The sequence below is a fragment of the Gracilinanus agilis genome, chromosome 3, assembly GCF_016433145.1.
Source record: "Gracilinanus agilis isolate LMUSP501 chromosome 3, AgileGrace, whole genome shotgun sequence".
In the NCBI taxonomy this organism is placed as follows: Eukaryota; Metazoa; Chordata; class Mammalia; order Didelphimorphia; family Didelphidae; genus Gracilinanus; species Gracilinanus agilis.
The window spans coordinates 206,519,796-206,533,843 of NC_058132.1; positions in this window are offsets into that span (position 1 = coordinate 206,519,796).

Here is a 14,048-nt window from a genome sequence, read left to right on the forward strand (position 1 = left end):
ACTCTCCCTGGTCAGGCAGCACCAGGCAGCTGAATCCAGTCCCTTGTTATGGGGAAAATGCTCTCATTGAAGCTCTGGAGCAGAGCTTCTGTCTTTTATTACATCAGGCGCCACTGGCCTCCATTTGTAAACTTATTAGTGTGCGTGCACGGGGCAGAGGGGGTGGCGGGGAAGGATCTGGGAAACAAAGCTGCAGTCGCATGCTAATTAGGGGATCTAGCTGGCTTCCCTCGGAGCTCTTGGGCTAGAAGGGTGTAGCAGCGGCACCAGCATATTGGCAAGGGGGGGAGCTAAATGGTGGAAGGGGAGGGGAGTTGAGAATTCATAGCCCTTCCCCCCCTGCCCAGCCGTCAACCCAGGTTTCTGACAGCGAAATGGATAAGGGGATAAGGCTTAGGGGTACAGGCTGGAGGAGATATAATTGGTCTCTGGAAATTTCTTAGAGTTAGGAGAAAATTGGAGATGAGGTCTCTGTGTGTGGCGGATGAAGTGGGATGGGGAGTGAGGAAGAGAAGGTGCCCAAATGGAGATGCTGAAAGAGAAGGAGAATAACTTCTGGTCCCTGTTCCCCCGCACCCTCCGGGATAGGGAACATCTAACCCAGAGCTCAATTTCCGGGTCCTGAAGGCTTCCTGAAGCCACAAAAGGTTCTCGCTATGGCTGGGCTGAAGCTGTGACCCTGCTTGCAGAGGGAGTCTGCTGCCCAGAATGATAATAAGCATTCTCGCCGGGGCCTTTTTATTTTATTTTATTTTTAAAGAAGTGGCCAGGCTTCCGCACAGGGTAATTAACTGGACAGATGGAGATGGCGCTGACTCTGTTCTTCCCCTCAGTCTCCTTTTCCTCTCTCCCCTCCTTTTCCCTCATGCTGTCCCCAAGGGCTAAAAGGTAAGACTGCCCAACCCTGAGCCAAAAGAACAGTCCAGAAATAATATAAAAATGAACCCATATAGAGAATATTTGACTTTGCATGGGGACAATCTGGCTCCCACTCTTTTCTTTTGGAGGCAAATCTCATATTCCTCCTTCTCTCTCTCCATTTCTTCTCTCTAACTAAGCCCCTCTCTTTCCAATGAATGATGACCCTTTGACTTCTAATTCGCCCTCTCCCTCTTCGTCTCTCCCTAGATCTCTCCCTAGATCGTTTTTTGTCTCTCTTGCTGGTTCTTTCTCCTCATCTTTCTTCTCTTGACACTTCTAATTTTGACAGAGATCTTCTCATCTATCAGTCTATGAGATTTTCCCTTTCCACGTGGGTCCAAACAATAGTGATGTGTGTGTGTGTGTGTGTGTGTGTGTGTGTGTGTGTGTGTGTGTGTGTGTGTGTGTAGCAGTAGGGGATGCAGTGGGTGTGGTGAGATACTGAGGGGAAGAAGAAGACTAGGAAAGAGAGATGGGTTTGGTAGAGATGTCACTGGATACCCAAAAGGCGATTGTGGGTCCACTCTCCCACAGGCTTAAAGAGATACCTAGGCAGCAGCGGAGAGTGGATCTGTCCGCTCTATCTCCTGCCCTCATTAGTATCTATGTCTTCTAGGGGCTGCTGGTTAAAAGAACACAACTAGCGCGGAGTAGCTGCAAAGATATTGACAGTATCCCTGGAAACTCTCTTTCCCATGAGTCGCTGCATCCCCTCCTCCTTTAATTAGCAGGAGGGAGCCGGACAAGTTGTTACAACTGCAGGGAAAACGATAAAAGATGGCTTTGTATTAGTGTGGCAAATTTTATTAAACCGAGAGAAAGGGTAACTGAAACATGACAGCAGTGTGTGCGGTGCCTCCTGAATCTGTAATAACCCAATCTTGTTCTGAATCATCCCCGCGTTGGCAAACGGAATATAAAGCATTTAACAGATCCAATATTGTAAGAGGTACAACAGAGAACAGCCAAGTGGGGAGGGACAGGTAGGCGGGAAAAGCCCTCCAACCCCAGGGCAATGCCAGTCAGTTAATGAGACCAGAGTAGAATTATGGGGTCTGGCTTAAGGCTTTTACATGTTAATTACTCCTGCCCCCATGGCTCTTTCCTGTGTTTAGGTCTTTCCACTTATAATTCAGATGTGGAATCTGGTCACATGCAGAAATCTAACCAATGGCACCTCTCTCTGTCAGGGCAGAAGGGAGAAAATGCTTTTCCTCTTTTCCTTGTTTTCTCTTTTACTGGCGGTAGGTAGGCAGGCAGGTAGGGTCATCCAAAGGAAAGAACATGGTGTTGGGAATGTGGAGACCAGGATTCTGAGCTTTTTTATTTGGCTTATTGACTCTTCTTGGGTCACTTGGCTTCCTCATCTGTCAGAAGCAGAAATGTCTCATTTAATTATTCCTATGTGAGGGGCAGCTAGGTGACTCAATGGATAGAGTACTAGACCTGGGGTCCACTGGACTTGGGTCCAAATCTGGCCTCCTACACTTCCTAGCTGTGTGACTGTTATGTAGAGATGGTAGCATAAAAGTGACCCAGGGTAAATCACAACTCCTTTTGCCTAGACCTTGTCTTTCTGTCTTAGGGTTGGTACTAGTAAAGTGTTGGTTAGTTTGTTTGTTTTAACTATTCCTCTGTCCCAGGGAGGACATTAAGGAAAGAATCAAACCCTTGAGAGTTGGAAGAACTTTAAAAAGCTATCTGGGCCAGTCCCTTTTCTTCAGGTAAGTGAAGTATTCACTCCATTTTGCAGATGTGGTCACTGAGGTATAGAAGGTTGAAGTGACCAGTTTGAGATCATGATACCAATAAGTGATGGAATGGACACTAGGACCTAGATCCTGAGTTCTGTGATAGAGTCAGGATTAAAACCCAGAACTATATTCTATAATAGTGTTACCAATCTTTCTACTGCCTTGGGATTAGTCTGAGCTTAAAATATGTTTGTTAGTCAACAAGCATTTAATTAGGCAGGTATATATGCCAAATATTGTACAAAGGGCTAAAGATATAAAGAATAGTGAAAAATAATCCCTGCCCTCATTGTAATAGGAGAGGCAACACATAAATAATTAGCTACTTAAGAGATAAATACAGAGCAGTTCTTAACTCTCTGTGTGTGTGTGTGTGTGTGTGTGTGTGTGTGTGTGTGTGTGTGTGTGTGTGTGTGATGGACCCCTATGGGATTCTAGTGAAGCCTATGAACCCTTCATTACAATAATGTTTTTAAATAATGTAAAATAAATACAACAAATTATATTGAAATACTGTTTTCAAAATATTTTTAAAAAAGACATGTTCATAGAACCTAAGTTAAGAACCTCTGGAGTATCACTAGCCACTTGGATGGGTGGGGGAACAGAGGGAACAGGCTTCCTTTACCTTCTGTCTTAGACTCAAAACTAAGTATCAATTCCAAGGCAAGAGTGGTAAGGACTAGGCAGCTGGGGTTAAGTGACTTTCCCAGAGTTAGGAAGTGTCTGAGGCCAGATTTGAAGAAGGGAGGCTTTGAGAATCTTGAAAGAAACCAGGAAAGTCAAGAGGCAGAGGTGAGAGCAGAAGCATTCCAGGCACTGGGAACAATCAGTGCAAAGGCAAGAAATGGACCCAGGAAGGGGTCTTAGGGGTAATCCTCTCAATAAGCAAGGATTGTTGCTTTGTAATATTGATGCAGAGTTCTGAAGGGGAAACTTAAGTCATCTGGTCCCTTCTTCATTGTATAGAAGAAGAAACTGAGGTCCAGAGAGATGAAGTGACTTGTCCAAATTCACTTAGCAAGTGGCAGTGCTTTGAACTCAAGGCTCTGATTCCTTTGGTACCCTTCCATTGCACTATGCCAAAGTACTCTGCTCATGGGAACTTATTGGCTCTTCCTAGCCTTGTGAGGGGGCAGCAAAGTGATACAGTGGATGGCATGCTGAGCCTGATGTCAAGAAGACTCATCTTCCTGAATTCAAATCTGACCTCAAACATTTACTAGTTGTGTGACCCTGGACAAGTTACTTAACCCCATTTGCCTTGGTTTCCTCATCTACAAAATGAGTTTGGAAAAGGAAATGGTAAAACACTTCAGTGTCTTTGCCAAGAAAACCCCCAAAAGGGTCACAAAGAGTCAGACACATCTGAAAATGACTAAAAAACAACCAGAAACCAAAAAACTTGTGTGACTCACTTTATTGCAGTGCTCCAGAACTGAATCCACAGTATCTCCAAGGTATGGCTATATAATGAAAAGCCTTAGGCATTTAGCTTATAAGATAGATGGATCTTAGTTCTTCTTTTAGTTTCACCATTATAAAAGGGTTCAGATGAATTTGATATGTTTGCCAAGAAAACTCAAATGGGGTCACAAAGAGTCAGATACCACTGAAACACCCGAACAACAACAAAAAGCCTTATGACATGCTTTCTGCAAGGATGCTTATCATTTCTGATTTGAGGTATGAACTGACTTTGTAATGCTTGCTATGTACCAGGCACTGTGCTTGGTACTTTACAATTAATATCTCATTTGATCCAGTCCACTAAATCTTTGTTCAGATATTTTTCACTCTGGCTAGATTTGAACCCAGGAAGATGAATCTTTCTGGTTCCCAGTCCAGGGCTCGATCTACTGAGCCTCTTAGCTGCCCCCCCCCCCCCATAGAATGACTTGATTAGAAACACCAGCTAATAAGTAGTTGGGGGGCAGGGTAGGGTGTAGTTGGTAGTGCAGTGATGGGAGGTTCTGGGTTCAAATTTGACCTCAGACACTTCCTAGCTTTGTGACTAGGCAAGTCATTTAATTTCCATTGCCTATCCCTTATTGCTTTTCTGGCTTGGAACCAACATACAGTATTAACTCCAAGACAGAAGGTAAGGGTTTAAAAAAGAATAATGGAGGCAGGGCTGTAACTGAAATCTTTTGACTCTTTTCATTTTACATAGAGAAAGTTCTTCATGAAGGCTGGATTTTCAACTTGCTGAATCTGGGAGATGGTTGGAGGAGCATCTTGACTGAAATGGGTTGTGGAAATTAAGAGGCTATTATTCCACAGCAAATTGCTCCCATGTTGGGCAATGGGGAAGAAGTGATGTAGAAAATGAGGAAGGAAGGTGGTATTCACTTCATTTTACAGATATGGTGCAGCAAATTTAGTTAATGTGGAAGGATGGACTAGACCAGTGATAGCAATCTTTTTAGAGAACAAATGCCCAAACTGCATCCTTCATGCCACATGTGAGCCCCCACTTTACCCCAGATAAAGGAGGGAGGAAGGGCTCCCATTAGGTTTCCAGGCAAAAGGGTGGATGATGGGAGAAATCCCCTCAGACATGTATGGAGAGGGATAAGGGAACAGCCTCCTCTGGCACGGTTTGGCACATGTGCCATAGGTTTGCCAACCTGGAACTAGACTATAGGTCTCTGGTCTCATATTGCAGAGTGGTTCATCTATTCCCCTGTTTGAGGCAGGCCTGGAAAGGATTCTGAAAGAAGGGTTGCTTTATGAAAATAACAAGAATAGATTAGAAAGTGAGGGTATGTAAGCCAGGGCAAGCACTATTTATTCATTGAAGGGCAGCCTAGAACAAGGTCATGTAGGCAAGGCATTTTGTAAGCCATAAAGCATCATATAAATTTAAGTGGTGGTTATTACTGGCTGGCCAGTGTTGTGGGAGGATTTCTGGGGTACACACAAGCAGTAGAACACACGGCTTGGCATACTGCTGGGCACTTGGAAGTTACTTAATACTAGGCACTGGCAGTTTAAGTGTGTGTGTGTGTATGAAGTGAAAATGTATACCCTCTTCTATGATGTAACTTGCAACCATTCACAAAGCTGCATTAAGCCAAGTATGTGACAACCTGGTTCCAACTATATAATTTACTTCTGGAGTGATGCTTTGGAAGAGAGAGCAGAGCGAGAGCAGGTTCATCAGAGGAGACATCATTGAGGTGGGCTGAGCCACATCTTGAAGGAAGCCATGCCAGGCATTTATTGGCAGTGGAGTTGAGACATCGTGCCAGGGAAAGGGGTGCCTCCTCTGGAGGTCAGCATTTGAGTGGGTGTCTGAGATAGACACAGTCTGAGCATTTCGTACGGATGTGTGACAATGTCACTTCCATCTCGCCTCAGAGGAAGCCATTTAAAATACAGCATGGAGAGATTTATTAAAACACTTTAGGAAGTTTGCAGAGAAGATCTCAAGATCTCGTTTGGGAATGCAATCCTGTGTCTCCTGGTCTCTTGTAGGAGAGAGTAGGGCAGTTCTTCCTGCTGTCTAACCCAAATCCCTGCTGTTGTCATTCTTTATCATTTTATTCCTACTGGAAACAGAATCATCCCTCACACCTCTCCTCTAACTGTCTTGGCATGTCCCTTTGTCAATTTGAATGATTTGGTGTTTATTTATTATTTTTTACTTCGCCTTTTCCTCCAATCTTGCCACCCAGAGTCAGTGCTGAACATCTGACTAGTTTTATTCCCCAGTCACTGGGAATGATTAATGAAGTCCTTTTCTGGGGGCAGCTGGGTGGCTCAGTGGATTGAGAGCCAGGCTTAGTGATAGGGGGTCCTGGGTTCAAATCTGGCCTCAGGTACTTCCTAGCTGTGTGACCCTAGGCAAGTCACTTAATTCCATTGCACAGCCCTTACTGCTCTTCTGGCTTGGAACCTATTAACAGTATTGATTCTAAGATGGAAGGTAAGGGTTTTTATTTCCTCAGTGGTGTTCAAAGACTGCAAAAGATGAGATATAAGAAAGGAAAAGCCATTATGCTGGGCATTTAAGAGATCATTGGTGGGCAGTTAGGTAGCTAGAAAGAGAGCTGGATAGAGAGCTAGGTCTGGAGTTGGGAGGACCAGGGTTTAAATCTGGTCCCAGATACTTCCTAGGTGGGTGACCCTGGGCAAGTCATTTAAATCCCATTGCACAGCTCTTACCACTCTTCTCTCTTGATACCATTGCACAGAATAGATTCTAAGATGGAAGGTAAGAATTTTTTTTTAAGGTCCTTTTCCTGTACTTAGGCTGAAAAAGAGTCAATACCCTTTTGAGAAGGGTGAAGGTTAGGACTAGGGGTCAGGTGGGATGTAAGAGGGAGAAAAAGAGGGAAAGAGGAAAGTGAGGAAGGTGGATGGGAGCAAAGGAGGAAGGGGAGGCAGCAGGTAAGGAAAGAGAGTGAGGGAGTTTGGACTGGAGGAAGGCAGAGGAGGGAGAAAGGAAAGAATGGATGATTGGGAAAAAAATCTTATGCAACCCCAGGCTCCAACTCAGCTTTGCAAAATGGAAAACAAAACAGAACTATTTTCCAGTTACATTTATATTATTGCCTCCATAATGTGCCCAAAAATATTTTTCCAGAGATTCATCTCCAATCCAATAAGAGCAGTAGCGGTTACCATTGCTGTGAAAATAGCCACTGAGCATTAGCTAGCAATTGTGTTTCATGAGTAAAAGTACTGCAGGTATTGTAATCCTCTGACTGTTTGTGCCCTAAGCCCCCAGAAGGGACCCTCTGCAAGTCAGGTAACTAGCATGGCTCTCCCCATCTCTCCCCTCCCTGTCACTGTCATTCCTGGGGCTAATGTGGGAAAGAAAAGCAGCATTTCCTAGAGCTCTTGCTGGCTCCTTGGGGCTTTTAACCTCCTCCTCACCAGTCTTCCTGCTTTTAGTCACCCTTTTATCTGGTTCATACTATGCCACTGAACTTTGGCTGCCATTCATTGCAAGGGCTCTATTCCCTTATCTTTGGCCAGGCTAACCTTTGCTAGTCCTTCTTATCCTCAACTTCATATCTTTCCAATCAGTACTTCCAGAGAAAAATGAGGCATTTACTCAGGAGCTTATGAGGCTGATGGACTTAGGACCTTTTTGTGGATGGCCAGTCCCTAGAGTGAGATGACCTCAAAGCCAAATGGTCAATAGCTGGAGTATCCAGGAACTCAGGTCAACACTACCTTTGACCTTACCCATGCAATATTTAATCATCTCTAAAATACCAATCTTACCATCTCATAAGTTGGAAGGGACTTGAATAGGTCGTTGAGGCCAACCTACCAACCAGTAGAAATGATTTTGAACTTAGTCATAGGAACTGTGTTCAGATCTCCTTTCTGCCTCTTGTTTTCTCTGTGATCTTGAGAAAAATCACATAAACCTCTCTGGGCCTCAGTTTCCACATCTGTAAAATGAGAGGCTTGAACTGCTGAGATTATCTAAGCTCTAGCTCTAGGGTCCTATTATTCTTGCCATTATGTTCCTTCTCTTATTTCCTATGCCCATGGTGGCGAACCTATGGAATGTGTGCCACAGATGGCCAGAGTTCATTACTAGAAAGCCAGAAGGAGGTGGGCCAGGCTGCTCCCTTCCCCCCTCTCCATCGTGCCTGAGGACATTTCTCACATGATCCACCTCTCTCCCAGTGGCCCAATGGGAGCACTTCCTCCCTTTACTGTCTGGGGTAAAGGGGTGGGGGCTTGGCACTCAGCCTGAGGAGGGCAGGGGACAGCACTCCATCTCTACAAGGTTTGCCATCACTGCCATCACTAGGCTATTTGGAGAGGCCAAATAAGAGATAAGTCAATAGAGGAGAGTGTGGGTTGGTCTGGATAACATGGTAGAATCCTGGGGGAAAAGGGAAAGAGGTAGGTTACCACACTGATTGTCAGGTGACTTTGGCAGCAGAATGTGCTTGAGTACATCCAGAGACAGAGAAAAGAAAGAATTCATGTGCTAGTTGGAAGACTATATAACCTCTGAGACCTCTGAGATTCCTTTTTAAATCTTGAAGGTTCTAGGGCCAGGGAAAGGAGGTGTGAAAGTAGCTGGAGTTCTTGGACAAATTGATTAAATTAACATTGAGAGGATTTGCCCAGCCAACCTGAAAATGGTCATTTTACTCAAGTACTTCCAAGAGCTGATCTCCATGAGCAGGCATGGATTTCTTAAGCCACAATATCACACTTTTTGTGGCACAAAAGAACTAGAAACAAAATAGATGTCCATCTATTGAGAGAATTGTTCAATGAGATAGGGTACACAACTGTAGTGGAATTATTCCATTGTAAAAAATAACAAAGATGAAAAATTCAGAGAAGCATGGGAAGATTTATATGAACTAATACAGAGAGGCTAAACCAAAAGAACAAAATACACAATGACTATGACAATATACATGAAAAGAAAAAAAAACAATAAAAATTATATATAATGGAAATGTTGATGACTAAGCTTGGCTCTAGAGAAGAGATAAGAACATACACATTCTTCCCTTCATTTTAGGGGTAGGGAACTAAGAGAGGTGGGGAACATTACAGTTATTGTCAGACATATTTGATATGAAAATAATATCATAGTTAACATTGTCATCATTTGATCCTCACAACAACCCTGGAGTATTGCTTAATTTTTCTCTTTACTTGTTATGAAGGATGACTTACTGGCTAGGAGAAGGGAGGGTTATATCTGGAAACAAAAATAAAAAAACAAAAAATCAGTAAAAAATAAGTTCTGAACAAAATAAGCTTGTCAGATTAACCTAATTTAATCAATTTGGGGGCAGTTTATAAGATCCATAAGATCAGGAGAATACCATAACAAAATCTTTCATATTCTTATGTACAAGATAGAAAGATGGGGATGCTACAATTAAATGAATCTGTGACTGACTGATCAGACTAAAAAAATAGTGATTAAAGTAGTGCTATCAACCCAGGACACCCCTTTAGTAGAGTACCATAGAACTCTGTCATTGACTGATCTCTGTTTTTAAATCAGTCGTATAAATGAAAGCATAAATGATATGCTTATATCAGACTGGTGGATGACAAAAAGCTTGGAGGGATAGCTAAAGTACTGGAAAATGGAATTGGGATTCTAAAATAATCTGACAGGCTGGAAGGGTGAGTTGAAGTTAACAAGATGAAATTTAATGGAGTTAAACGTAAAGTCCTGCTCTTGGGTTTAAAAAACAATGGCACAAATACACAGCAGGGAGAAAGCAGATCATCAGAAAAAAGACCTGCAGTATTTTATTGGACTGCAAACTCATTGTGACTCAGCAGTGTTAGGTGGCAGCCAAAAAAAAGCTAATATGACTTTAGGCTCACGATAGAAGTATAGTGTCCAGGATGTGGGAAGTGTTAGTCTAGCTGTCATCTGCTCTGATCAGACCACATGTAAATGATCGTTCCTAGATATAGGTGCCATCGTTGACAAGGAACCTGGACAAGCCAGAAATGTTTCAAAGCAGGATAGCCAGGAGGGTGAGGGGACTGACTGGTCATTAGGGCAAACAGGGATCAGTTGAAGGTACTGGGGCTTTTTAACCTGGAAAAGAGAGGACTTGAGAAGAACAAAACTGTCTTCAAATATTTCAAGGGCTGTCAGTGTAGAAGAGGGATTGGACTTGTTCTGCTCTACAATAGGAGGCAGAAATAGCAGCTGTGGATAGAAATCAGGAGACTGAAGTTTTCCACAGGGCATGGAAAAGATTCCCAAGATTTCAGCTGCTCACACATGGAATGGGCTTCATCAGCTCCCTGCCTCTCAAATAAAGACCACTGGTTGGGGAGATACATAGAAGGGATGAATGGTTTGTTTGTGGATTGGATTAGGTGACCTCTGAGGTTCCTTCCAACTATGAGTGTTAGAGGTGAAACTAACCAAACAGTTTAAGAGAAAGCTGGTTGATAAATTTTCAGGGAAAGTATGCACCCCAGAAATGTACCAATTGGGGGAGCAGCTGGGTGGTTCAGTGGCCTGAGAGCCAGACCCAGAGCGGGAGGTCCTGGGTTCAAATCTGGCTTCAGATATTTCCTATCTGTATGACACTAGGCAAGTCACTTCACCCCCATTGCCTAGCCCTTATGGCTCTGCCTTGGAACCAATGTACAGTTCTAAGATGGAAGGTAAGGACTTAAAAATTAAAAAAAAGAAATGTACCAATTGGGGATTGATTTATTGTTTTGTTGATTGTCTAGCCTTAGGAAAATGTTAATAATGCAGACTAAATTTAAACATATATGCTTACAGTCTGTCTCACCTCCACCACCCAAGTTCTGCTGTTAAGCATTTATGAGCACATTCCCAAATTGCTTGAGTTCATCAGAGAATGTAGTAGAAGGCACTGGGAATGAAGTCATCAGTAGATTGGAGGCTAACAACAGCAGCCACAACAACAATAACTGGAATTTACATAGCACCTTAAGGTTTGCCAAGTCATCCATTATCTCATTTGAACCTCATAACTCCCCTGTTTCCAGTCCTGGGATTCTATAATTCAGTGCCTAGAAGTTTAGTTCTTTCCCTTAATTTTTCAAAGTATCTTCCTCAGAAAATCTTGGTGGGAGGGCCAAGGCAGGGGGAGTGGAATAGAACAGAGATGGAAATTCCTACCCGAATGCATATATGAAATCTTCAAATTGTTCCGAGACTTCTTTAATTTTAATCTTTCTTACCTAGTAGTTAGAGAGGACAACTGCTGATTGAGTGGTATCTCTTCTTTCATTTCTGCTTTTCCCTCCTCCTTTGCTCAATCAAGGTGCAAATTTGCAGCAAAGTGACCTGAATAGACCAGTAGACAGTTCTTTGAGAAGCAAGACATCTGGAAAAATCCATAAATTAAATAATCAAGTCCTGGATAATTGAGAGTTGGTGCTACTAGATTTCAATTTCCATGTTAGGTCGAATAGTGGTTCCCAACCTTTTTAACATCAAAGAAAAAAACTCTCTACAGACTACCAGTAATAAGTGAGTTGTTCTAGCTTGAGAAAATATGGAATAACAAAAAGCTCCTATGAATTCAGGAATGCTTTTAAGTGAATCTGTATTGTATTTCTCAGAATATTTTCTGCATACATTTAAAAATATCAATACATATGAGTGAGGTTTATAATTTATTCCATCATCAGAAAGTGTGTCTGCTTGTTTATAGACTTGTAGACCCCTGCCAATTAGACTGCAGATTCATAGACTGGGAAAACATTGATGCGGTGGAAAGAGTATTAAGCTAGGATGCAGAGAACTTGGGTTGGGGGTGGGGTGGGAATCTCCCATGTATTAGAGTATTGTGTTCAGTTCTGTGCAGCCCATTGGTTGTTTTTTATTTGTTTACTTGTTTAGCACAAAAAGAGAATTCTCTATGAAACCGTGAATCTCCATTTCACACATCTTGCTTTTAAAAAAGACCTCCATAATAAATTAAACATAGTACTTTCAAAACTTTCTTGTTTGTCTGCTTTCTTTCGAATGCCTTTCTGTTCTCTTCTGTCTGTTTAAAAATGTTAGGGTGATCCTTTTTTTCTTGGCATTAACAAAATCCAAGCTCCCTCTCTGACCTCCCCTCATTAGAAAGGGAATTAGGGAAAAAAGAAAAAAGAGAAAGAAAGTACCTCTTGTCAAGCATAGTCAAGCAAAATTAATCCATAAGGCGGCTGTATCCAAAAATATGTCTTTGGACCTTGTGTCCATCATTTTTCAATGTGCACCATTGTAAGAGAGACATTGACAAATTCTTTAAGCTTCCAGCTTGTTCAAAAAGAGCTATCAAAGTATCCGGATATCAACAAACCTGGCTTCCAGAGTAAGGACAGGAAACCAAGGATTGGAGACTTTTACCTTGGAGACGAAGTCTTAGGGATTACATTATAGCTGCCTTCTAATATTTGAAGGCTTGTCAAGTGGAAAAAGAATTAGATTTATTTTTCTCAGCCCCTGAAGAGAAAGAAGTAGGATCAGGGTGAAAAAGGTACAGATTTTAGCTCAGTATAAGGAAAGACTTCCTAACAAATGCCACTCTGGGAGCAGAGAGTCTCTTATCTCTAGATGACCACTCTTTGAGAGTATTGTAGACAGGATTCGTTGTCAAATACACTGACACGTATTTGGACTAGCAGGCAGCTAGGTGGCTCTGTAGATAGAGCACTGGACCTGGAGTCAGAAAAACCTGAGTTCCAAGTGTCTGGCCTCAGACACTTATTAGCTGTGTTACCCTGGGCAAGTCACTTAACCTCTGTTTGCTTTAATTCACTGGAGAAAGAAATGGCGACCCACTCCAGGCTCTTTGCCAAGAGAACCCCATGGGCAGGACAGTCCATAGAGTCATGAAGAGTCAGGCGCAACTGAACAACATAATTCTGTAGAATTCTGTGATTCTAGCCCCATGCTCAAATTTTTGGACAAGTCACCTAAACTCATTGTGTCTCAGTTTTGTTGTTATTGAGTCATTTTTCAGTCACATATGACTTTTTGTGACCCCATTTGGATATTTTTTTTTGCAAAGATGCTGGAGGGGTTTGTGATTTCTTTTTCCAGCTCATTTTACAGATGAAGAAACTAAGGCAAACAGGGCTAAGTAACTGGCCCAGGGTCTCATAGCTAGGAAGCATCTGAGGCCATATAGTACTGAACCCAGTACTGTATCCACTGGGCCATCTAGTGTCTCAGTTTACTTATCATTTGCCACTTGATGCGTTATCTGCCATACAAGCTTTTCTGAGGCAAACAAGAAGACAGTGTGCTTGACTCTGACAGTTGTGAGCCTGGGATAAATCTTTTAACCTGAGTCTGTGGCATCCCAAGTACATTCTAATCTTAAAAGTATTATTGATGTATCAATATTGTAACCTATGTGCTCATGTACCAGGCTCATGGTCATATTATTTCTTGATCATTGTATTTAATTGGCATTCTATTAATTTGACCACTCTCCAAACCTACAGTCCAAAGGTCAGGAGAATTCCTGGGCAGGATGTTAGCTGCCTCAGGGTCCTAGCTCCTACCTTGACAGACCAGATTCCCTACCAGGTTACATGTTTGATTAACCTCTTCCTGTTTGATCTTGTGGTTGTCAATTGAGCCAATGTTGAATACTATTCCCCATTCCTTAATTCTCCAATAAAAGATTGGCGACACGTGTAGCTCTCTCTCCCTCCACCATCAGAGGAGCACTCATGCTGGGGCCATGTTGTTAAACCCTTCATCTCTGAGTCTTTCTTCCATTATTGTGTTCTCTCTCTCTCTCTCTCTCTCTCTCTCTCTCTCTCTCTCTCTCTCTCTCTCTCCTCTTCACCCATTTTCCCTTGGTTTCTAATTTCCCTCTCAGGTGTCCACCCACAAATATATTAATTTGTGGCTGCAGGCTC